We start from the raw sequence: 24,110 nt of genomic DNA, 5'->3' as shown, positions 1-24,110 counted from the left end.
AACTCATTGTAATTCATTGGTGAGTTTACAGAAAGGGCGTAACTCACTTGAAAAACGTTCAAAATGTTTTACAACAAACACCATCTATCTTCTGGGGAGCCACAAGTGTGTACAATGTGATAAAGGCAGAGGACAAAGCAGCAGAGGAACACGTGATAGAAATGAAGGTGAGTCATACTGAGGGCTTGCAGACCTTGTTCATCTAAAGTCACTACTCCCAGAAAGTAAGTGTTGGTTAAGGAAGGAATTCATTATCAGCAAGATGATTTTCAGGCTTAAGTTGTGGGTGAAGATTCTTTCATATTGCCAGAGTGCCTGGTTTGAATGAGCAGGAAGCCTTGTGACAGCAGTGGCGTCAGCTTGGTGTTATTTAAAACCTAAGCATCAATGCCAAAGATGAATGGTCTGAAGGCATGGTGGAAAACTGGGTGCAGTACATAGAAACCAGTACTGGCACTGGTTTCACTACATGTGAAATCTCTCCCTCTCAAAATAAATAGCTTTCTGCTCCTAGCCATTTGGCTTAAAGCACATAGGAGAATCACTGTATGATAAACTGATACTACTGCTCTCCACACTGTGGATTTTCAGTGGATAAACAGAGGAAGGTTCCCATTCTAGAGCTACTAAGGTAGTAATTTTCACAAGTTTTACATCCACATTCAGATGAAACAAAATAAAATAAACCTCTTCCTGCTACTTGTATATGTGTTTTTTCTTCTGCTCCTAAGAGTTTACTACGCTTAAATAATGCGTGTAGTCAAGCTGAACAAAACTGAAGCTTCTGTTAAGATCAGAATATACTGAAAAAGGCATCAGAAGACAAATATTCAAGAAAAGGAATTAAGTACAAACACTCCCAAACTGGACAGTTATGAACACTGGAATCAGACTTGAGAAACTTGATTACATTCTCAGCAGCAACTGATCCCCATTTCCACTTCTTGTGCACCAGAAGCACCTTGTTAAGTAACAGTGCAATGTCCTACCCACTGGATTAGTCAATCAGCCTGCCATCTTAAGCATTGGGAAAAGGCAAATGCATCTTCATGTTCCTGATGTCAGCTTTTGTACCATAGCAACGCAGCTGCATTAGCACACATTTTTTTTGTAGACAGCAAACATAGGTTCCGTATCTGTGTTCTATTTTTGATTCCATCTAATAGTTTCATCAACAGTAGCACCTAATAAATAAGACTCATTAAAAGAATATTTCTTCAGCTGCCCGCATCCCCTGGATACATGAGCTTTAAAGCAGAGGAAGTAATGGTGAGATAAGAAGAGTGAGGGCACAGACAAAACACCAAGTGACTAATTATGCTGCAAATAAGGAACGTTCTGAACTAAGATTCCCTGGGGTGAGCAGAGGCTTAAGAGTTTGCATGACCTTGGCTATCAGCAAGGAGATAGAGAGTTACCCATCACAGAAGTGTCACACCTTCCTCTGTAATTTACTTTTCCCTCAGTTCTCATACTGTGACCACACAGGTTATTCCCCGCAGTGATCAGTGCATCCACTATGTCCTTTGCAGCAACAGAAGCACTTCCTCAACAAGTCTGGATTGAAATATCTACTCTTCACTGGTTATGGATGCAGTCAAGCAAATACTCAATCAGGAGAGGGCAGAAGTCTTTTTTCTTTCTTTGATGGTATAAGACGAAACATTTGTTTTTATTAATTTCTATGATTTACTAAAGCTTTGTAGAGTTGCTGGTTTTTCCCCCTTCCTTTTCTTTAATACTTATAGATCTGCAGCAAAGAGAACTGCAGTTGGACTGACGCATGATTTTATTCACTCCAATTGCATTAGTGCGGCAGAAATTGCTTATTGCTCACAAAAGAGCTAAGTCTAGAATTCTGACTCATAAACACTTAATTTTCTTTCCCAAGTCTTTCTCATTATTGTACCAAGAAGCATGAGCTTTTACTGGCAAGATCAAATGCCAGCTAAGCCCAGATCTGCCACACGACACGAAGAGAATGACAGACACTTGTGCAGAAGGATGCAGATACTTATATCAGCTGAAAAGCTTGCAGACGTCTTAGCAGTTGTTGATAAGCATTCTTTACGTACCAGGAACAGGTTGCTGTTGAGATTGTGAATTCCATTTCTGCAACTGGGCTGAGGCTGGAGGCTTTGGCACAGGAGCTGTGCAGTCATTGCAAGAGTGGGTGAGAGTTCAGGGCTGTTTCTGTGTCCCTCAGCCTCTCGGCTCACCTCCACACAGTAGCTCTCTTTTGCCTTAGCAAAACGCTCTCAGTCTAGTTCTGTGTCCAAGCTGCACTTGGCACAGAGCCTGCTTTCACTTTTCAATTCCTTGCTTCTATGCCTGGTAAGCCCCTTGCTGAATTTTAAACAAATAGTAAGGCTGCTGTTTCTTACTCCTTGCATCAGCAGCCAAAAGCAGTACTCTGAGAGCCAGAGTTTGTGAGGGTATGAAGATGTTTAAGTCACCTAGGCAAGATGCAACTGCAGAAGAGGCTACACTGCTGTCCCATCTTCCTCTTCTGAGTGACAGTAAGGGCCTCCTGCAGCAAAGCATTCCTTCAGGTTCATGTCATCAGCAATGATACTACGTGTCAAAGCAGACTGAGTAGCACAGGCAAAACAGAGTATTTCACCCAAAGAATTTGGTATAATGTCTATGCTTTGACTCTGAGAGAATTTTGGGACTAAATTTGAGCTGATCCATGGAGAGGTTACTTAATTTTCCTTCTGTATTTGCTTAATTTCCAGCTCAAAATGCAAGCCAAACCTGAGATACAACTTTGTACCTGAAGTACATCTGAGGGAGCACCCAAAGGGCTAAAGAGTAAGATTTACTCTAGGAATTGTCTCAGCATATACATATCTCACTAACGTAAGGGAAGTGTTACACCAGAAAGCAGCCTTCCCAAGAAGATAATATGTTCATTCATTTGCTGTGTTGGTCTAAGATAACCACAAAGACCTAGAGCTTCTACAGTGCCAGGTACTCCAGGCAGTGTGAAAAGATAACATTACCTGGCTCAGGTTCCAGAAAATGACTTTTCCTGGAGTCACACTGACCGAACCTTTACTATAATAGAGGTTACTTAATTACTTACTCCACACCAATTTCATCTCATTGAAGAAACTTAGCTGAGCAAGTTTCTCAGGACCCCAAAGATACTGAGAATACAGTAGGAATTAACCAAGCGTTTTCTTATTTCTTTAAAATCAAAGAACAAAAAGCAGGTTTAAATCTTCTGGTTGTGCAAGGCACTACATAAGCCACAGCTTCAGGCCTATGCTTAAAAAAGAAAATGCTGCAGCAGCTGGTTCCTACCTGCATGGAATTAGCTCTCTCTCAATCTCCCATAGGCTGCAGGAGGGGTGTGCAGCGTGCAGAGGCACAGGGGGACTGCCCAACATAGGTACACATCCTGCACAAGGGCTGCCCAAGATAGGACCTGTTCACCTGACAGCAAGTGGATCAGCATGAGGCAGATAGGATGTGGTAGCTGGGGAGAAAAGAAAAACAACGTAGAATTAAGCAGTGCGCATGAAATAGTGGTCTCTGGCAAAAGACTGTAGAGCATAACAAAGGACAAAGACAGCAATGCACCGCAGCAGTGCATTGGGCACTGTCACTGCATGTGGTAGCTGCTCAGGCCACAAGGAACCTGAGCATTCCCTGATCACATCCACAGACAGAGCAGGTGCAAAGCCAATTAAAGAACTTCCTTCTCATGTTCCTGTCACTGCCATTAACATGATAGTAAATGCACTATATTTAGATGCCGTACAAAAAGATCCAAGAACACACACCAGCACAGTGCTGTATTCATGAATAGCAGCCAGCAGGAAAATAAAAGCAAGCATGTGTTCCTATGAAATTTCAAAGTCTATTTTTGGTCCAAACCACGAGGTAGGTCACAAACTAATCCAAAAATGACTTAGACTTCAAAATGATCATTTTTTCCTTCTCTTTTGCTCATTATGCAACAAATAGCTATGCTAGGTATGCATAGCAATGGACTAACACCAAGCTGGAATAACTGATTTGTGACAGAACTTGCAGTTCCAGTACCGCTGGTTATTCAAGCATGCTGCAGTTTTTTCCGGTGTTAGGTTTTAATATGGGTGGGTTCCAGATATGGATCCTGGACACTACAGTTTTGACTTGGGCGCTGTTTAAGTAGATGTAATGGCATAGTTTTTACAGCACCCCTGCAGTTTATCACTTAAACCAAACCACGGTTTTGAGCTGGCTATTTCCAGGGGGCTGTCAGAGCTCTTTTATCCAGCGGCCACGGCTGGGTAAGATGGCAGGAGAGCAAGGTGTCTGCATCTCCTGGGAACTAACCCAGCAGTAAGGGTCTCCCCTGGCAAAGCCACAGGCAAGACATACAATCCAGGCAATATAGCTTTAGCAATCCCTGTCACACAGACACATTTATTCCTCCCTGGTGATAACAACGAGCAGCCTGAGGTTAACGAAAGGTCATTAAGTCAGAAAATGTTTCCAAACATGCAACAGCATGATTATTGAGGGAGCTGCCTGCCAACCAAGTGATCACCGGACTTCAGCACACACGTGCTGAAGAGCAGAGTAAATACTGGAGTAGAAGTGCAGAGGCATTAAAATATTTTGGGCTGTGTTCTCAGTCACAGCAGCTGACTGGCTTGCAGGTGTTCTAGCCTCAAACCTACAGATGCTGAGGATTTTCTAGGCTGTCTGAAGAGTTTTAACTCATCTTTTCCACTTATAGAGCAAATACATCCCTCTAAACCTCCAAGATCAAATGGCATTTGTAAAGTCAGTTCTCTGTCCTAGAGTCTTTGACTATCAACATCTGCTTATTGTACAGTCTTAAGATTTTTCAATCTTTTTTACTGACATATTGACATAAAATAAGGGGAGCAGACTTTTATGTGAAACTGCACACCAGACAAATGGGCTTCATTCAGAACCCATCACTGAGAACATTAGGTAGGCAGGGGTAACTGCATGCATCACCACAGCGAAGCAGGAGACACCTACACCTGCACTCAGAACTGACCACACTGCTAATTGTTACTGGAATCACATTCTACAGGGCCTTTAGCTGTGGCATTTTATAATTAACTCTTTTAATCCTACTCTGTTTACATTTTGACCCAAGACAATAACACAATTACACATGACAATTAGGAAACTGTCATTAAATAATTAACACAAGTTAACACCTTTCCCCCCCAAAAAAACACCAGAACAAACCCTCTGCCAGTTTAACTGGAGTGTGTTGCACTCCATTACAGGTATTTGATAGTTTTATGAGTTAAGTATGATACGATGTCAAGAATTTCTCCTTTCCACTCTGATGAGAATTTGTACCAACTGAATTTACGGAGCTGCCTTGTTATGTATTAACCAGTTGTCTGGGAATCCTATTGAGTAACAGAGCAGTTGTTGCAACACCAAGACTCCCATATAAATCATGCCTGAGTCTTAAGCAAATATTGGTTCACAGGAGAGATATGACTGCAGTTTAAGAGGTTACAGGTGCAGACTGAACTACTTCAGAGAGAACCACTCCCTCTGTGCCCATGTGAGATCCACATCCAAGTGCTCACGTCAGTTTGAATCCAGGGGAACAGAGTATTTTTCCTTCATTTTTGAGACTGTTTTTGATGCTTTAAAAATCAAAAGGTATCACGCAAAGTTATTTCGTAATTTACACTGCAGACACGCAGTGCAACTTCTAGGAATAGGGGAGTGACAGATGAGTTTTTTCTATGGTGCGTAGAAAGCAGAGGCAGAGAGAACATGCAGCCTTCTCTGCCACACAGATGCTGTAAAAACTGCTAACCAAAAGAGGAAGGAATTTGAGGTGAAAGAAACTTACGATAGAATTAAAAACTTTCTTGTACGCTTTGGGAAATAGAAGGAACTTCCCATCAGAGAGAGTAAGGCACAAGGGAAAAGGAGTGCCCCATCTCACTTGCTTTTACACTAACACGAAGTACTGTGAGCCACATCTCACTGGCAACCTGCTCTTCTGTTGCAGTACACGCATCTCCTTCACTTAGCTCCAAATCCCAATTGTGCTTTGGAACAGGGGGAACACAGACACCCTTCTGGATGCATTTCAGTTATATACCTAAATCAGAGTGGATTTCGCAGATCTCCTGGACTCTTACATCTCAGTGAGCCCAAAGTCAGCAGTGTATGTTCCATTCCAACCAGTACAAGTAAGTGGATCACCACCTTAGACACTAGCTAAGTCATAAAAAATTGGAAATAAATACCCCCCCCCAAGGAGACCGCTTGCTCAGGCTTGTTGACCTTAATTGTTGCTGTTATACAATACCAACTGGCCATTGAATTCAGAGTAATTAGCCCAAGACAGTATCGTTCAGGTGACACTTTTACTCTGAAAAGCATTTCACAATGCAGAAAGCCACTGTTCTTTGAACGGTCTCCATGCAGACTCTGCCTGCCACACACGCAACCGACGTGTGACAATGGAATCATTTTGGCCTGCTGTACTGGCTGTGGTTGAGGCTGTTTCTTACATAAATTCTCTCTACAACCTGATGAATGAAGGACAGAGGGAATACAGTTATCTCTCAGTTCTTCGTAATTGCCAATAACTGTCAGAAAAAATCCCCACTTATATCATTCTTCAGCACATTGTGCAATTTTAAACCCTTTCCTTGCATCTGTAGTCAGCTAGCGTATTGCTCTGAATTGTGCAAGAAATCCTTCTCTCTGCTGCTTGACAGGCTAGTTAGTGTTATGGAGCTTTCTGCCACTGCAATCTAGCTGCTAGATTGTTTCTGCTAGTGGCAGAAACAAATACATCTCTTGGCTTCCAGTTGCTCCCTAGCCCTATTCTGTTTTGGCCTGTAGAAGCTGCCTTATCTGCTACAGGAATTCAGTTTGCCAGCTCTCTTCAAAATGAGCCTCCTTTTTGGGGTAGGATTTGGCTAGACACAGATTTGCCCCAGCTTCTTTGCAGGCTTTGGCATAGGCCTGGTCAGCCTACCCAACAGAAAGAGCATCAAGCTTCCATCAGCATACAGGACCTCTCATCCTGTGGGATGTCAGTGATCTCAGTTCTACCCGCTACCCAGCAACATGACAGCTGCATCCCATACATGCTCAAATGACCAATTTAGGAACTAAACTCAAGAAGCACCACTCCGTACCAAGCGTGCACGTTTCCTGCTCTGAAAATAATCTCCTCAGCCACTTTGCAGTTCTCAGCGCAATGCTGAAGCAGGGAAAGTACTGTAAGCAAGGGCTGGGCAGCGATTGTGCAATTCCCTCTCAGCACCTCTCTTGTGCTGAGTTCAGGGAAAGGGAGAAATTCTGTACTGCTGTCACAGTAGTTATAATGTTTTCACCCTGAAGAAGAGAGCTTCTGTGCAAGGACATGTGCAATTAATACCTGTACATTCTAGGCATGTTTGAGATGGACAAGTGGCTCTGCTGAGAGAAATAGTTCTAGCTCATCAACCATGTAATCAAAAAAACTGTAAATACAGACCTTCACACTAACAGAGAAAAAATCATCTTCGTTTTGACTCCAAACATAAGATCCATTAGAGAAGTGTTACTTTGAGGTCTCCAGGGGGTTGTCATAGAGATCTCAAAAAAAAACCAAAAACAAACAAACCCAAAAACAAACAAACAAACAAAAAACCACTCTTCAAGCAATAATGACAGATTTTTTTCTCCATGCTTTTTTGGAAGGGTTTTTAAGACCAGTGTTTCTCCAAGCCAGCAGCTACTGGATACTTCTGGGGCATCTTCTGGGACACAGATGAAACAGACCCACTTCAGCCCTCACAAGAGGCTTCCTCCATTTGAGTCTGCCAAGATCATGGCTAAAAAAGTTTTGCTACAAGGACAAGGAATGTGCTTACTAAACTGATGGAGTGTGTGGGATCATGGACTAACAGAGTGCAATGCACCACACTGACAGAACACTGAGTCAGACCATCTCCTTCCTGCTATTAGCCCACTTGGCTTGAGTCTTTATTTGCCCTTACAGGATAATAGTGTTCCCACACCTGCCTGGCAGCTATCACTGCCTGGCAGAGCCCCAGTCATCCTGGTAAGGAAATCAGAGGCAAAGGTCCAATAGTGAAAGCCCCAGCCTGGGTCAGGCCATCCTGGAGCTAGTACAAGTGCCCTGTCGGCACGGCCTGAGTGACGCTGCCCTCACTGCTGCACAGAAGCATTCCTTGTGGCTGCATGGCCTGATGCACCCGAAAGACACCACTCAGTTAAAGTTCAAACCCAGCTGGCAGCCTCAAAAAGAACCCCAGCTCCCTCCCAGAATGACTTCAAAACAAAAAGAATGATCTCAAAAACAGAAATAGAAGTGCTATTCAGCTATCACCTGCCCTCCTGGAAAAACCCATTTTCATCGTTTTCACCTACTGGCAAGCACTACAGGGTCTGTCCACCAGTGTCCTAAGGCTACACTCTCCAGGAAGCTATCCTTAGAAATGAGTGACAATGCAAGTAGTGTTCTCCTTTTCCCCTCCCCCTTCCCCTGAAATCAGCAGGGGTTTCTAACACATTTTTCTCCATTCAAAAGTCATCCATCTCAGTGTAACCTCTGTAGAGTTGTAACCTTAATAGGACTTTCTTGTTCACAATAGACTGCTCATTTACAGTCTTCCTATGCTCCTTATCACCCTCTCATAGTGGAAAAACAACTTCAGTCCCAAGATTTCACACAAACCTGAGGAGACTTGATTACACCCGGGGTGGGATTTCACCACAGACATCCATATCTCAGCTGAGCTTAGACTGTGTAGTCAACAGTATTAAGGGCAAGGTTCACTGATCTCTGAAAATTCTTCAAACAAGCGCCGATTTCTTTTGTTTGGTTATAAAGGAAGCTGGATGAGGCAACTTTGATACACACATTGATTTTGTAGATACCTAAAATGAAGATGATGGCTTGGTTGTACGGGGAAGGACAAAGGTTCCCTTGCTGTCTGAAGAAAGAACTTGAGAAGCATCAGTGTACCAACACAAAGATTGAGCACGTGTGCAAAAGCAGAATGGGCGATATTTACTCTTTTAGCTTGACTGTTGCTCTTGGCTGAAACAAAATAAAGCTCTACTATTATTATTACCACATTCAAGGGATCACTGTGAAGGACAACCCTGCCACCAGGCAGAGTAATACAGCAGAGAATCTGACAGCTCTCTCCTTTTTCTTTTAGACTGCGTTAAAACAATAATACTTACATTATCTGCAGACTAACATCAGCTCCACAGCAGGAAAGTTAAACAAGCTTTAAGTCAAGGGGATGCAGCCATCACCCCTCATCACTGACTGACTCCAGAGACTACATGCGCTTCCAGGAGAAAAATCTGCAAAAGGAAGAATTTTTGAGGTGTTAGTGGACTACAGCCACATAACCCAACATGATCCATACACACATTTCCCTTAGGTTTTATTTACAGGCTATCAAAATCAGAGATTTCCTTTAAATCAGAATGTAGCCAACATTGATAGCAGATAATGTCCTAACGTGGATTTCAGCCATGTGACAAAAATAGTAAACAAACCAACTACAGAACAGTAACCAAAAAACTTGACAAAGAGCCAGTCATCAATAGACAAGCACTACAGGGTGACCAAACTAATGTGCCCCTGGGAATGTACAGCTAGAAAAGGGCTACAGAAGGGAAGAGGTACCTCGGGGGATTTCTGCTCTTCTCTCTGGGTTTAATGCCAGGCAGTTTGCAGATGAATCGTAAATTGTCTTAAAGCACATTTAAAGGAAGAGAGAAATGTTGTTTGGAACATGTGGTTTCAGTACCAGAGCTGCTTAACTCTGAGTAACTCAGTCGCACTGCATCATGCTAAGCAGAGCAGAATCCCTCTGTATCTAGAGGTTTTTGTGCTACTAATTATTGAAAACCTACTGAAGACACTTTCCACAGAGGTATACTTGTATGATTATCCTCCTGTGCTACATCAAATCAATTAAAATATTACAGGCTTCTTGGGCAAGGCTCTATTTATCCTGTATTGTATTTTTTCATGTAGTCAGCTTTCTTTTCAGTAAGGTGTGTTCTTCCACACCCACCCTTTGGCCTTGAGAAGGCCAGTCCCTCAAGAAACCACTCCATGCTCTGTTTGTTTTAGTAATTCTTACCCAAGGTCTTTATCTCAGAATCCTGTTTGTGCAGCTTTGGACAAGATTCAGTACTTGGTGGGGAGGGTGAGAGAAAGGGGAAGGATTTCTTAGCGCCTTTAGTATTTAATGTTACCTTACTCAGGACTATTAAGTAGATGATTTGCAAGATTGTCAGCCCCAAGGTGGTGTGAATCTTTGCCTCTTACAGTAAAAACAAATGCAGCTTGACACAGCAGCTAGGAGAAGGGGGGAGGGCCATAGGGAGCTACAGTTTTTGGAGCATGCACAAGGAACCCAGGAAACCTGAGACCAAAACACTGCAGCGTGTAGCCCACTACAAACCCTGCCTCTGGCAGATTTATTCATGACAGCAACAAACTGAAATCACATCCAACTCCTCTTGCCATCACACCTTCAAATACATGGCTTGCAGTGCTAGCCCATATAATAAATCTGCTAATCAGAGCAACGGATCGGTGAACTGGCCAGAATTAAGAACATGTACATGACTGAACAAGAGCCACTGCTCACACAGTGAGCTTAGCAACACGGTGCAGGAATGCCTGGAATGTTTCAGCCAGCAGGTACTCAAGAGATCCCTCTCTAGGAAACATCTGTGTTCTCATATCAATAGTTTCCCTGCCCACTACCTCCCTGAGACAGCAACAGTGGCCCCCCTGTTCTGCAGATGTTCCACACAAAGCAAAATCTCTTCCACTCCAGTCTTAACCTCAGCTTTCCCTTCTGGGGAAAAACTGTCACAGGAAATGGAAATCCCACACATCAGCATCATACTGGTGCTATTCCAAACCAGATCTGGGTCCAGATATGGCTTTGGGAGGTAGGCTGCTTTTGAACGATGGTCTCTCTTCCACAGCACTGAGTCCTGCAGCCCATCTGTTTAACCACTTCTAACAACCAGGAAAAAAAAAAAGTTGCTTGGAAACAGGGAGATACAGTATAGAGCCCTTTTTTCTGCCACATCCTCAAGATGCACATTTTATCAGAAAATACTCCCTCGCAAGATTCTCAAAGTCCTTTGAGGATGAAACATCTCCACCCATCCAGTTAATTCTTATCACTTCTGGGCAGGTAACACAACTGGCAAGAAAAGTCTTCTGCCCATTTATAATTGGATGAGAAACTTCACTTCTACAAGTGAAAGTGGTGAATTACCATCGCCGGCATTAAATCTGACACAAAGTGCAGATGTGTCAATTTGAGGAGGAGGCAGACACAGAGCCAGTTGCCCATTTGGCAGTGTAAAACTCTGGAAACACACCAGCCAATAGACTCCCCTGAACTATTGCATGTCACCTCTAGGTCTAAAGCAGAACAAAACCAACACAAATTAGGGCAGCTTCAAGGCTTTGCCAACTCAGGAGCATGGGGACATCTAACCTACAGACTTCTGCGACTCCGCTAAGTGAGTGGAAGAACTGATTTCACTCAGTGGCAGGTCCAGTCCACCACTGCCTAGAACTTCAGTAGATGAGAAATATCACTTGCTTGAATAATGACACAAAGCTGCACAGGAGGGGTAAATCTGGCATGCCTTGGCTTGTAGAGGGGAATGTCCTTTAAGCAGCTGAAAGAACTCAGATGTCTATTTTTGCACAACACTTCTCCAAACAAAGGCATTATATTGACATGCTTCATTGAAGTCCACACTCCAAGGAACTACAAAACTGACCACTCCTTAAGAAGTAGCTTTTAGAGAAGTCAACTTCAGAGATAGGGCAAACCTTTCATAAAACAGGGAGAGGAAACAGAAAACTCATTTAACTCTTGGATTTCTGCTTTCCACCACACAGCGCATGCGTTTCTCTGACTTGCTGCACAAAAATATGGCTGCACAGTTGCCTGGAAATCCCAGAAGTCACCTTCCTCCTCAGTACAGTTCAATCTTTTAATCTTTTCAAGGTCTCCCTTCTCCATTGCCAGGATCTACTGCATCTCCACCTCCCAGGCCATCAGGGCCTATCTCTCCTCTCCTGCTAAAGTCACGCTGCTTTGTTCTTGTGCCTTTCTTTGCATCTCCCACTCCTCTTGTTTCCCATCTTTCCTGGGAGTGCTTGCACAGCCTCTTTGTTGTTTCACTTGCTGATTCATCCAGTCAATCTATTTTTGAAGCCTCTGAAAGAAATTGCTAAAAGACAACAAAGCCTTCAAACCTGGCTCTAGGACCAATGTTTTTGCTCTGTCTCAAAAGAAATTGCACTCCTGCTCTGGGTGAAGGAGTGTGGCTCTTATGTATTTCCTCAGCTCATAGCAAAAAGCTTTGTGCATGCTGATCATAGCAGCAAATGAGAAACAGAGCAGAAAGGGTTCAGCAAGAGGCTACATTCAACCAGGACACACACTACTTGCAACCAGAAACAATTAAAGCTCACAGTGTCAGCTGCCACGTTTCTGTCTCTGATCAACAAGTCACAAAACCTCAATTACTCACAGCTCTGAGAGTAGCAATGAGGACTTCTGCAGGTATCAAAGAGGACAAGTGATGCTCATTCACCAGCAGCAAATTTTAACAGTCATTGGAATTCTCAAGGAGATGTTCAGCTTTATTCCTGCACAGTATGTTTAGCAGCTTAGAGCACCATCCCATGCCACTCCAGGTGCACGTTCTGCTCTCAGAGCAGGGGTGTCAGAGTGTTTTCTCTTGGTGCCTCAAAAGGAGGACAGCAAAACAGGACCTACAGAGCCTGAGGGAACGGTTTGATGGAGCATGTTGGCCTAGAGCTGCTGCTTTGGAGGTCAGGGACAAATCAGCCATTGGTTTGTGTGGCAGCATTTATATCAGCTGGCATTACTGAAAAATGCCACCCGTGGGCTCTGTGGAAGAGGGTTGCTTTGTCCCACAGTGGAACTAAAAACTTGTCAACTACAGCCTTGCAGAACTGATAGTCAGTAGAGAAGAGCTATCTAACCAAACATCCCTTCGCTCCTAACAGCACTTTTGTGATGCTTTAAATCAGGCTCCTTTACAAAGGAAGAGGATTACAGCACTTTGAATAGAAACATTTTCTGTACATAGATTTGCTTCCAAGCAGAACTAAGAGTCCACTGCTGCCAGACCCCATCTGAGGCCTCATCCAAAACTTCGACATCTTATCCTGTTTGGTAACTTTCTTTCCTTTGTAAAAATAAACCCCCAACAGGCTCTTGTTAACAGCAATGAAATTGAAATCCTGAAAAACCTACTGAGCACAACTATCACAAAGTGCCACAGTACTTTAATCTTCAGGCAGTGTGGTGTCTGCTGGTGGGAAGGCGGTCCGAAAAGAATTTGAGACATAAAGCACAAACTACTAAATGAAACATCCACGTAATAGAGCTAGCAAGGCACTAAGATGAAGCCTGAAAGATTGCCAGTGTCAACAAACAAAACCTGCTGCACACCCAGCAGTAACAGGAAGCAGGAATTCCTTGCCCAGAGATGTCATCTGAACAGAAAGTCCTGCAGATAAGTTCTGTGAGAGCACTGACCCTGGGATGGTACTTGCCAACAGGTTGATGACGAGATGGCAAATTGGATTCCTCTAAACTGAGGTGGCACGTGCAGTTATCTCAGAGCACTTCACTGTGCTGCAGCTGAGGCAGACAAGGTGCTTATAGCAAAGTTCAAGCCATTGTTTCAGTGAACATGTAATTCCATAGCCCTGCAGGGATTTTTCAAGGCTGAGGAAGTCCAGAGTCTAAGGTCAGGCCCTCATAAATGAGAATTTACTCACACTCAGCTGACTCTCTTGTTGCCCTTTGAATGGACACATCAACAGGAGTTGCACTGCCTCACTCACCTCCCTTTTCTATACCATTTTGTCAACGCAAACTGGAAGCAGAGATGACAACTCAGACCTGCTATCATGAACTTTGGCAGCAGTGTGAGCTGTTTACCCTGACCACAGGGTAGCATCACCCATCAAGCTCCAAAATCAATATGAACTAGATGACACGACAGGCCCAGATAACATTCACTGACAAGACAGAGCAACACTGGAGAAGTAAACCATCATACTCTAACTACTGCCTCGTGAACTGCAACACTGCTCAGGGCAATACATGACTTCACCCTAGGAACAGGCATACATAACTTTGTAACTGACATCCCTGCTTCAGTCTTCTACAGAAAAAGGGACTTAAGCATGGGCCTAGAGAGTTTTAAACTGGAGTACTTACTGTACTCAGTACTGCTCAGAACACAGTGTTTGCAAGCACTGGGTCATGCCTACTCGTACTGACCTGAAAGAAACTGTACACTCATGTTTAACCTCCGCTTTTAGCAGAGTAATCCTCTGGCACTGCTGTTAGCCCTGATAACTTGCACTGTCCTCCTTATACCACCCTTCACAGTTTGGCTCACTGGAAGTCTTCCCTGAGTGGGAAATTTCCACTCCTGGAAAATTTCCCAGAGTGGTTCAGCTGACATTTGCATTAAAAAAATCACAGCGTATGTCTGTAGATGTCCTTGTATCAAACGTTTAGAAATGTAACACAGCAGAGATGTAATTGCCACAGCTACGCTCTTAAACAACAGCTTATATCCCAGGGTATGCTCTTACCTGAGCTGACGAGCTCCAAGCACACAACTGCAGATCTTGCTCCCCTCATAGCTGCATAACTTTATGTCTTTGCTGCAAAATCCATTGCCCAGGTTTTTCCCCCATTTTCAGGGTCAGCCATCCACACCCATACACTCAACTCATAAATCTTTGTGCTGGCACATTAGGATAAAAATTAACAAGATTGTGAAGGCCAGCCAGTGCACAGACAGCCTCCCTGCCCCAGCAGCTTCCCAGGTCTGCTTTTAGAGCAGATACCTCACACCATCCTCCTTGTCTTGTCCTTGACAATTCTGCCCATTGTTCCCTGGAAAACTTCCCAGAACAGTTCAGCTTACAGCAGCACTAAGAATCTCAGCATGTGTCAGTAGATCTTTTTGTATCAGATGTACTGAGATATAATGCAGCAGATGCTTAATTATCACAAGGTTTGCTCTGTTATAGCCTCTGTTGGTTATTACTTGAAGAAAGAATGAAAGAACAAAAGAAAGAGTCAGCAAGTAACCCTTCTTTCAGCAGTAACCAGACAACCATTTTTTGGAACTTTTCCTGATATAGCAAAAAAACCCACACAGCATAAAGACAGAAACTTGGGCCGCAGTGGTTTTGAACTCCACAACTTGTAATTTTCCTTCTGGTTTTCTATATGTGTATTACTGGAAATATAATTGACCATTAGGCAGACAGCCGTCCTCCACATACGTATTTAAGAAGCAGCAAGCCTCTGGAAGCTACTAACTGCTTGTATCAAAAGGAGATTTTCACCAAAGCAACCCAAATTCCTGAGTTAACTGATACCCTGCATTGTCTGATCACTATCACCATAGTGACTGCAGGAGTTGCCTCTGGCTGCCTCTCTGCAACTCACAGATCAGAGAGGAACAGGAAAGCAGCACCAGGAAGGAAACAGCTTGAACTTAGGGACCAGTGGAGCAGAGAGAAAAGTGGGCTTGAACTTAGGGCCCAGTGAGACAGAAATGGGTTGTGGGTCAGAAGCACCCTTGGACCATGCTGTGATTAGAGAAACAGTTTAAAAAGGAAAGAGGTGAATGCAGCTTGTGCACATGCTTCAGAGAGTAGCAGCATCCAAGGGTTAGCTAGTACAGGAGTGCTATAGCACAAGTCAAAGTGAAAGAGCAGCTGAAGATGAGGAAAGTAAAGAAAGAAGGAATTCACAGCAACGTAACAAATGCAAAAGCTTTTAGCTAAAGCTGCAGCAAGCTGATTCATTCCCTCCTGACATCATTTGCGTGGCCTGCTCCCTCTCCCGGGGAAAACTGGCACAAAAAAAACCCAAAAAAAACCACAACCCAAACTGCTCCAGGAAACAAGAGACCCATAGAGCTCAGGGCAGACAGTGCCTGCATTTGCCAGGTTATTCTGATCAGAGAGTGTTCAAGGTCCCTGTGCTGCTCCTCTGAGCATGGCTGTCCTGGCCAGAGAATCTGTACCCTCTGGACTCCAGCATATGCATGCACAGACAACAGCAGTGCTCTATTCTCCCTGCAATGGTGCTGCTGCCAAGCACCTCCCAGAGCATCTTCTGATCTCAGCCAGTGGGATTGGCCGTATATTTGCGCAATAGGCCAGCATCCAAGAACTGCAGTGCTCGCAAGTGCTTGTCAGAGTAAATGCTGGGGGTAAAAATGGTTCTTTTCTGGGAAGAGGACAGAGATCATCAGCTGGTCACGAGTGCTACAAAGGCTTGACGTTTTTAGTCACAGAAATAAATTTCAGTGAATGCGAGTGAGGAGAAGGAAAAAAATCTTAAAGTATACTCTTGTACTGAGAAATATTCATCACTTCCTACCCTTTGCTCTTTCAGGATACCTAAGAGCGGTTAAAATCTTTGCAATGAATCTAGCCCTTGAAGATCTTGCAATAAGATTAGATCTGTCTGTTCAAAAATGGTGTGTTACAGCAGCCAATAAATACCCACGTAATGCAGCACTAGTCTGACCAGGAGGAGAAAGGTTCTGCTGAGCTTAACAATGCATGAGCACATATTATACGGGGTGGCACTGATGCCTCTTTAAACTCTTCCTTCTAAATCCATGAAGAACTTTTCTACAGCAAACTTATAATTTAAGAATACACAATTAAAAATGAAAAGAACAATGCACAGAGCAGAGATGGGGGAACAAGGCTTGCCTGCAAGCAAAAAATCAATGGCAAAACTGGGGAAAAAAAACCAAAACCTTTCCACATTCATGGAATATGACCCGTTACTCACCTTGTCCAGCTGTACAGTCTGTGCCCACTTTGTGGAAGCCTTCTTCTTAGTGATGGAAGGAGGGGAAAAAAAAGCCTTGCCTGATTCTTAACAGCCTAAGGGAATCATTAAGTAACACCACACCATGCAACAATTCAATCAGCAAAGGTCATAAATGCTGCAACCATTCCCTGTTTGCTTAAAGCTGCTCTGCAGTGCCAGGACTCCTTACAAGATCTTGCATTTCAAGTGCTGCAGCACCCATGCCTGCCAGCTGCTAAGGAGCCAGGCTCTGTGAGGGGCACTCCATTTCTTCTGGAAAATCCAATCTGCCTAGAAACATTCTTAGTGAAAGCAACTGCATGTCAACATAAAAGGGTGGAAGACTCACTTTTTAGAAAATATATTAGGCTCAAATGTGGGGGAGAAGGATGAAAAGCTTTTACATAAGATAAAAAAGAAAATGTCTATCCCTCTACGGCATCTACAAGGAGTAAGACAGAAGCATTGCTTAACTATTTTACTGTTCTAATGATAGGAGTTATACCTACCTAATTTAAGACTCATATTAATACAAAACTTTGCATAATAAGAACAAGGCCTTGTCTTGAAGAGTTTTATTAGATTGGTGACAAGCTACAGAACACAGCTCAGGAGCCAAACTTCAAATTCTTTGGTGATGTGTAAGGCAAATCTCATGAAGGACACGCAGGAGCAGAAGCAATAAATACAAGGTAGGAAAGTTCAAGACTATAAAAAAAAAAAAAAAAAAAAAATGTTTATTGCAGCCTTTCCTGGCCAGGCAAGCAAGCGACCTGATTCCCAGGCACAGAAACAAGTCGCTACATCTGGCTGAGACCAAACTGATCCTTCTCTCCAGAGCCTGCCAACTTTGCTGCTGGGGCTGCAGAGCAGGATGCCAGCCAGTGCCTTGGACTCCACAGAGTATCGCCCCTGTCTTTGTCACAAACCCACCTCTACCAAAGTTAATTCTGGAAACTGGGCACCTGATGTTAGGGCTCACATTGCCTCCTGTCTCCCTTGGCAGAGGCACTTCTCACAGTCAGCTGTGGAAGAGCTCTGCTTACAAGGTCCGTGCCCCTCCAGTATCTATGATTATTTCCTTACCAGTTAAACCCAGCCACATACCTTTAGGTTTGACACAGTCTCTTGCCTCTTCAGTCAGGCAACACTTGAACCATACAGAGTGTGACGTGTGAGTATCAGGACTTTTTTCTGCACTAAGAGCACTATTTATGAGATCAGCATCTGACACTTCCCTGCTATGTGCTGTTAACAAAGCTAGTTCCTCTGTGCCCCAGTGTCTCTATCTATAAGCCTGGCACAGCAGCTCAGATCTCCTTGAAAGATCAGTGTGATATATGGGAGGTTACTGGCACGTTGTTGGCAATTCTTGATCTTGAGACTTCACAGTTTCTGTGACAGTAACAAGCCTTGAGATCCAAGGCTGCAGAAGGCCACACAGTATTTAACTACGTCTTCATAATTTGTATTCCTCCAAAGTTCCCACTAAGATTTCATTAAAACAAATCTTTTAGATTGGTTCAGATGATAAATACCTTGCAACGCAGGGAAAGAATATCAAGTAAACCAAGCATGAGAGATCAGTCTTAGACAGAGATGTTGACTAGATAGCCAGTATCTCCATACTGATAACACATAGAAAGGAATTGCAAAGTCTGAGCAAATAATGACTTAAAAGTATCACACAGCAGCAGGATAGCAGCAGCCAACTTGTTCTCACTTGATTTTGGGAGCTGCAAGACCCGCCAACAGCCTTTCCCCCCAAGAATCCATGCAGCATTCCTTAGGCAAGTGTTAATGCTGGATCTTTACCAAGAAAGGATTCTTACATACTCAGCAAACAACAGGAGGATGTTATATTGCTTGCTTCTTTCTCCTGTTTCCCCCCCACTTCCATTCCCCAGTACCTCCCCTTGACCAAGAACCTTCTCAGCAGCTACCAGCTGAACGTGAGGTGCAGCAGCACATGCCACCTGCTTAGCCTGCTTGCTCCTCCCAGCTACTCTGCTAATGGAAACAGCAGAAACTCAAAGAAGCAGGCATGGATAAGGCTAGAAAGTGCTGACGGAGGTATCTCCTCATTGTGGAATGCAAAGGATTAAAGCTAGCAAGAGCACAGCTGTGTTCAGCATCAAGTTATTCCCTGATCCCTATTGGCTAGCATTGCTCTGTAACTTGGATCATATCCTGCCTCCAGCTCACTGCTGGTCTGCTTGCTTTCTTCGCCATGTGTCATTCAGATGCACTCTTGGGACATCACACAGCAAAAAGCAATAAAGGACCATGCAGCTTGTAACAAATACACACTAGCTTTTAAAGAGAGCCAGGCTGCAGGGCTGAGAAATCCTTCTCTTAGCAGGCGAGTGCCACCTTGTGTTGGGAATGGAAGCGGTCCGATGGATAAAATCCAATCTGTCTGCAAAACCAAATGATAGCATGGGACCAGAAGCCATCTTTGGAACAAAGCTCTGTTAGGAGTTTTGGCTTTTGGTACCCACCAGCATCATTCTCAATCCGATACAGTCCCTGCTGTAAGGAGATTCTGCTTTTTGAAGGGACAGGCAAGCTAGAGTGAGCAGCTCATCCTTACAGGTTCTGACCCAAGCTGCAGCACATAGCCTTACCCAAAGAAGACAAACCTCAGATGTAACTGTGCATGAACAACTGCGGATGCCTTGTCTGCAGAGAAGACAAGGAGAAACAAGGTGTCACATAACACAGTAAAATTCTGCTGAGTGATACTGACTTCCATGCTGGAGACTAGCTAGCAACGGATGTGAAAAACTCGATAGTGAAATGCCACAAAGATTTTACAGAGCAACTTTCAAATGTCAAATATTGCTATGGTGGTTATCCTGAACCAATCTGCAGGTGAGAGAAGTCAGCTATTTTGCTGTTTCTTATTAGTTATCTTAAAATTAACTTTGAGAATTCTACTCTAGATCTGGGTTAAATTTTATCTGGTCAAACTACATGAGATACCTCAAACAAATTTCTGAAAATGCCTGGAATTCCATACTGGATGCTTTAAGGGAAGCTTTAGCACAATCAGCTTTGTGAAAATGTTCATTTTGTTTAAAAATGAAAGGTTGCTACTGTGTGAAAAGACAAGTTCCTTAAAGATTCTGAAAAACAGTACTGCTTTGAGTTTTATTCACTTTGGGGCTTCTTCATAATCTTGAACAGGAAGAAAAGCAACTTGTGCAACATATTAGGAATACAGGAATTTCTCTGCAAACACCTTGGAAAGGAACAGAGTATGAGTATACTATTCAAGTAAACTTCACACAAACAGAATGCATTAATCTGAATTTTGCTACAGCTAGGTGCTCTAAGAATTAACCCACCATGTGAACAATACTGTTTTCTCTTAGAGCAAAAGTGACAAAACCAGGAAATTCAGAATTCAGTTATATTTAAAAGAAATGTGGATGCCTCACAGAAATGAAGTTGAAGTATATTGCTGTCATCATGAAGGGTCTTAAAAAACTGAATTCCAAAGCTATATGTGTAAGCAGTCCTGTCTCCAGAAAGCCCAGGGATGCATAAAAAGGTTGCCCTTTATGCACACACTCACAAAACTGAGTCAAACCAAGAGCTGGATAGATGGATCACTTGTCCTATTACTAACTAACCACCATCACAGTGTGTGAGCAGTGGGAGTACATCAAGGCATTTTGCCAGAACGTAACACCACATTCTGAAGTGGAAAGCTGAGAGGAAGGCCCACTGACTCTATCTTCAGCATGCTGAAGGCAAAGAGAACATCATCAGAATTGAATTTCACCTTCCACTTCCCTCTCAGATTCCTTCCTTCCTTTCTTGATATTTGCAGTGCACAAGCTCTGACATATCAGGACAGATCAATCTCAATTCAGCAGCCAAGGTGGCAAAGAGGTGCCAATGTTGTGCAAGGTCTCACCAGTGAAATGAAGTCTCAGGGATGCACAGCACTGAAGATCCGGGTTTGACTGTGGCAGCAGCCCTTAAGGTGATGCTTAACTGCTCACATCAGCAGGACAAAAATGAGCACTTACTGAGAGCACCCTTCAGGACTCTTTCTGACTGTTAGCTCTGGAGTCCCAGATCCAAGCTGTTTGGTGTCCAGCGACTGAAATAAATAACTCTCTCTCTGTAGATGTACCATTTCTAGGATAGCAGCTATATCACACATGCCTATTGGCTGCACAGGATGGAATCCCTTAAAGAAAAGAGCTGAAGATGGAGTAAATCAGCACAAACTCCTGAATAGAAACAATAAACAAGGAGGACTGTGTGATCAAAATGTTCCTTAGCAAAAGTAGTATCCCTTTTAACTGGATGTTTGCTGGCATGGATGTGGTATCCACATGCTCTGCCTGACAGAGATGTGAAAAGTGGTATATAAATACAAACTATTACTAATTATCTGCCCTCTGCAGGCTTCCAAAAGTCCTGTTATTCATGACATGTTTTGTAGACAGAAAGCACTCTTGGCTCAGACCAAAAAAGGTCCAACTATCCCAGTATGCAATCTCTGACAGTGACCAATAATGCGAGATTGACTTGCAGACAAGTTAAACTTTGCTACAGCTTTTAAGAGAAGCACTACGACTGTGTCCTTCCAACTGAATGAAGCTCTTAACAGGGAGTAAGTTTACATCTAAATATGTTGTGTTTTCATTCAGTAGACCCTTTAAGTCAGGGTTTCACAAGTTCAATTACAGCTTTAAGTTAAAACCAAAAAACAAAAGCTACACATCTAGGAAATATTGTATGTTGGCTTTTTCCTAAAAGGAATAACTAAAATTTTTCTGCCTTTTTTAATAAAAGGAAAGATTAAATGCTTTAAGGTATTCAGAACACTTTTAACAGCTCACCTCTTTAGCCTTTCCTTTATTCCTCTTCCACCTATTGCCTGCTCTTCCTATGCTGAAACACAAGTATTGTTAGTGTCACCAAAAATGATGTTCATCATACCACGCTCTAAACCGAATGTAGATTTACCAAGAGTTTGGGGCTTTTTGCTAGAAATCTAATCAGTCTGAAAAGATTTTGATCCTATTACAAAGCATGTTCCCCAACCTAGAACTATTCCCCATTAGTCACTATAGGCAATAATCTCAGAATTCAGTTATATCCTATAGGAGAGGTCCATATGCTAAGACTTGTGTCACATGCACAGGTAATGAGAACAGCATAAATCTGGGGAGGGCTGAGACTATCTTTCCATTTGATTTTACAACACTCAGTCTTGATGAAGATAAAAGGAAGCTGAGAGAGGAAAGGGGGAAAAAAAGTGCTCTGCTCCCATCCATATCCCATCCTCAACAGAAAAATACAAAAATAGTTTCTCACCTCAAAATGCCTTTAAACGAAAGCATGCAGAAAAACCTCCTACAAATTATTAACTCCAACATTTTTAAAAAAATCTGATATTCAAGTATCAACAGGTACTTAACACTGAAAAAAAATTAAAAAGACCCTGATTTTTCAGGAACAATTAACACGACCTCAGAAACTATAGTCAGTCTCATATTTAAATGGAGTATGAGTTGCTTGGCTTCTGGATTTCATTGCAGATCTGAAGTAGCTACACTCTACAGTATTTTACTATGCCATTTTGCAAGAAAACTTTCTGAAACACTGAAGTAATTAAAAGGCTAAGTCTGATTTCTAAAATTAATTGTAAACCCCATCTTACCATTAAGACTGAAGTCATAGTACATTCCCCTCTAAGGATGTGTGCTACGAGATCAAAACCCTCAAGTTGGATCTCAAGGCTTGATGTCAATTCCAAAGCTGGCAATTGCTGTTCACTACTTAAACATGAGCAATTTGGCACCTCCTAGATGCTGACTGGATAGGCTGTGACTCATCTTTGGGGCTACAACATTTTGGGCAGCCTTTGCACTTGAATTCTTGCACAGGAAAGGACTCAGCTGGAAAGACATCTTTCTGCCTCAGCATCCAATGTTATCCAAGAGACTGCAATAACAATGAGCAGTCCTGTACTAATGCTGTGTATGCAAGATTTCTAAAATTACAAATAAAATCGTATTCTACACAACACAATTACAGGTTGTAAACCGGTAGAGAGCAAAAGTCTGTTGCAAAATGTTGCAGCCAACACAATAATTGGAGCAGAATAACTATAAATCTAATTACGGAAGAGAATTGACTTCTGATATGCATCATAAAGCATCAGTGGAAAAATCTATGTTTTGTTGGACCCACTGGTAGCTCCACATTTGGCTGGAACTCGCTACCAAAACCATGAGTCTTTTGCCTCTTACGTCAAAACAGTTTCCAGAGCAACACTGTCTCGTTGGCCCCATTCTGCTCCAGAGCTGACATACCTGTACCTACAAGCAGTTCTCCAGCATCACCTCTGTTTCTGTGACAGGAAATTTCCCATACGGATGAGTCCCAGATTACACAAGTTAAATCACATGTAGCTGCCTAGTCCAGGGGAGAAGCTGTGGACTTCCTTTGCCTGTGGAGAGAAGGAATAGCATTGAAACAATCACCCTGCAATAGTAAGAACATTTAATGGGATTATTGTAAACAAGGTATTAAAGCTAGAACTGATGTGACATTGTGGAGAACAAGCAGCAGCTGCAATAGGCAATACAGAGCAATTCCGTACCTAATGTTACTGCTATGGAACAGTACTGGAGATAGACAACATAACCTTGTTAACTTGTGAAAACAAAAGGTCGGTAGGGTGCAACAGAGCATGCAAGGCTACCAGTTTTTTTTTTATGACTCAGCTCAAACAGGAGTGTTTCCTGGGAAAAGGATTTAAGAAAACACATAACAGTAGTGGATACGGTGCACATGTAAGTACTTTGACTTTTCGTTTTCAGCAAGTCTTATTCCAGAGTTCCCAAGCCTTCACCTTCTCATTTTAAAAGGAGCAACAGATGATAAAATGTGGGGAACAGAGGCAAACTGACAACAAGCAGCAGCAGCAGCTAAAAGCAAATCTGCATACACACTCTGGGGAGCTCTGCAGGTGCATTTAACACATCGCATCAGGCAGTATTACTGAAGAAAGCCAGTGCACTGTGAAAAGCAGAGTAATACTGCATGATGCTAATCTTTGTGCAAATTAATACTTGAGAGTTTGAAGTAGGTACAGAAACAACACCCCTCAGGGAAGGTTAGCTTGCCCTATGCAAGGCAGAGTAA

The 24,110-nt window shown here is 42.9% G+C and overlaps 1 long non-coding RNA gene across 1 annotated transcript; it reads right to left on the bottom strand.

Moving 5' to 3' along the window:
* Nucleotides 1-3,185: 3,185 nt before the first annotated feature.
* Nucleotides 3,186-23,411, bottom strand: LOC122187189. The gene is made up of 4 exons (XR_006181255.1): nt 23,276-23,411; nt 21,797-21,848; nt 9,220-9,345; nt 3,186-3,484 (listed from the first exon to the last, which is right to left on the bottom strand). It is a non-coding gene; the product is annotated as an uncharacterized LOC122187189 (long non-coding RNA).
* Between the last annotated feature and the right edge of the window lie 699 nt (nt 23,412-24,110).

This window comes from Lagopus leucura, unplaced genomic scaffold (assembly GCF_019238085.1).
Source record: "Lagopus leucura isolate 7727_CA_CO unplaced genomic scaffold, USGS_WTPT01 Super-Scaffold_100044, whole genome shotgun sequence".
Taxonomy (NCBI): domain Eukaryota; kingdom Metazoa; phylum Chordata; class Aves; order Galliformes; family Phasianidae; genus Lagopus; species Lagopus leucura.
Note: the sequence above shows the minus strand (reverse complement) of the source record. Positions and strands in the feature narration are given on the sequence as shown.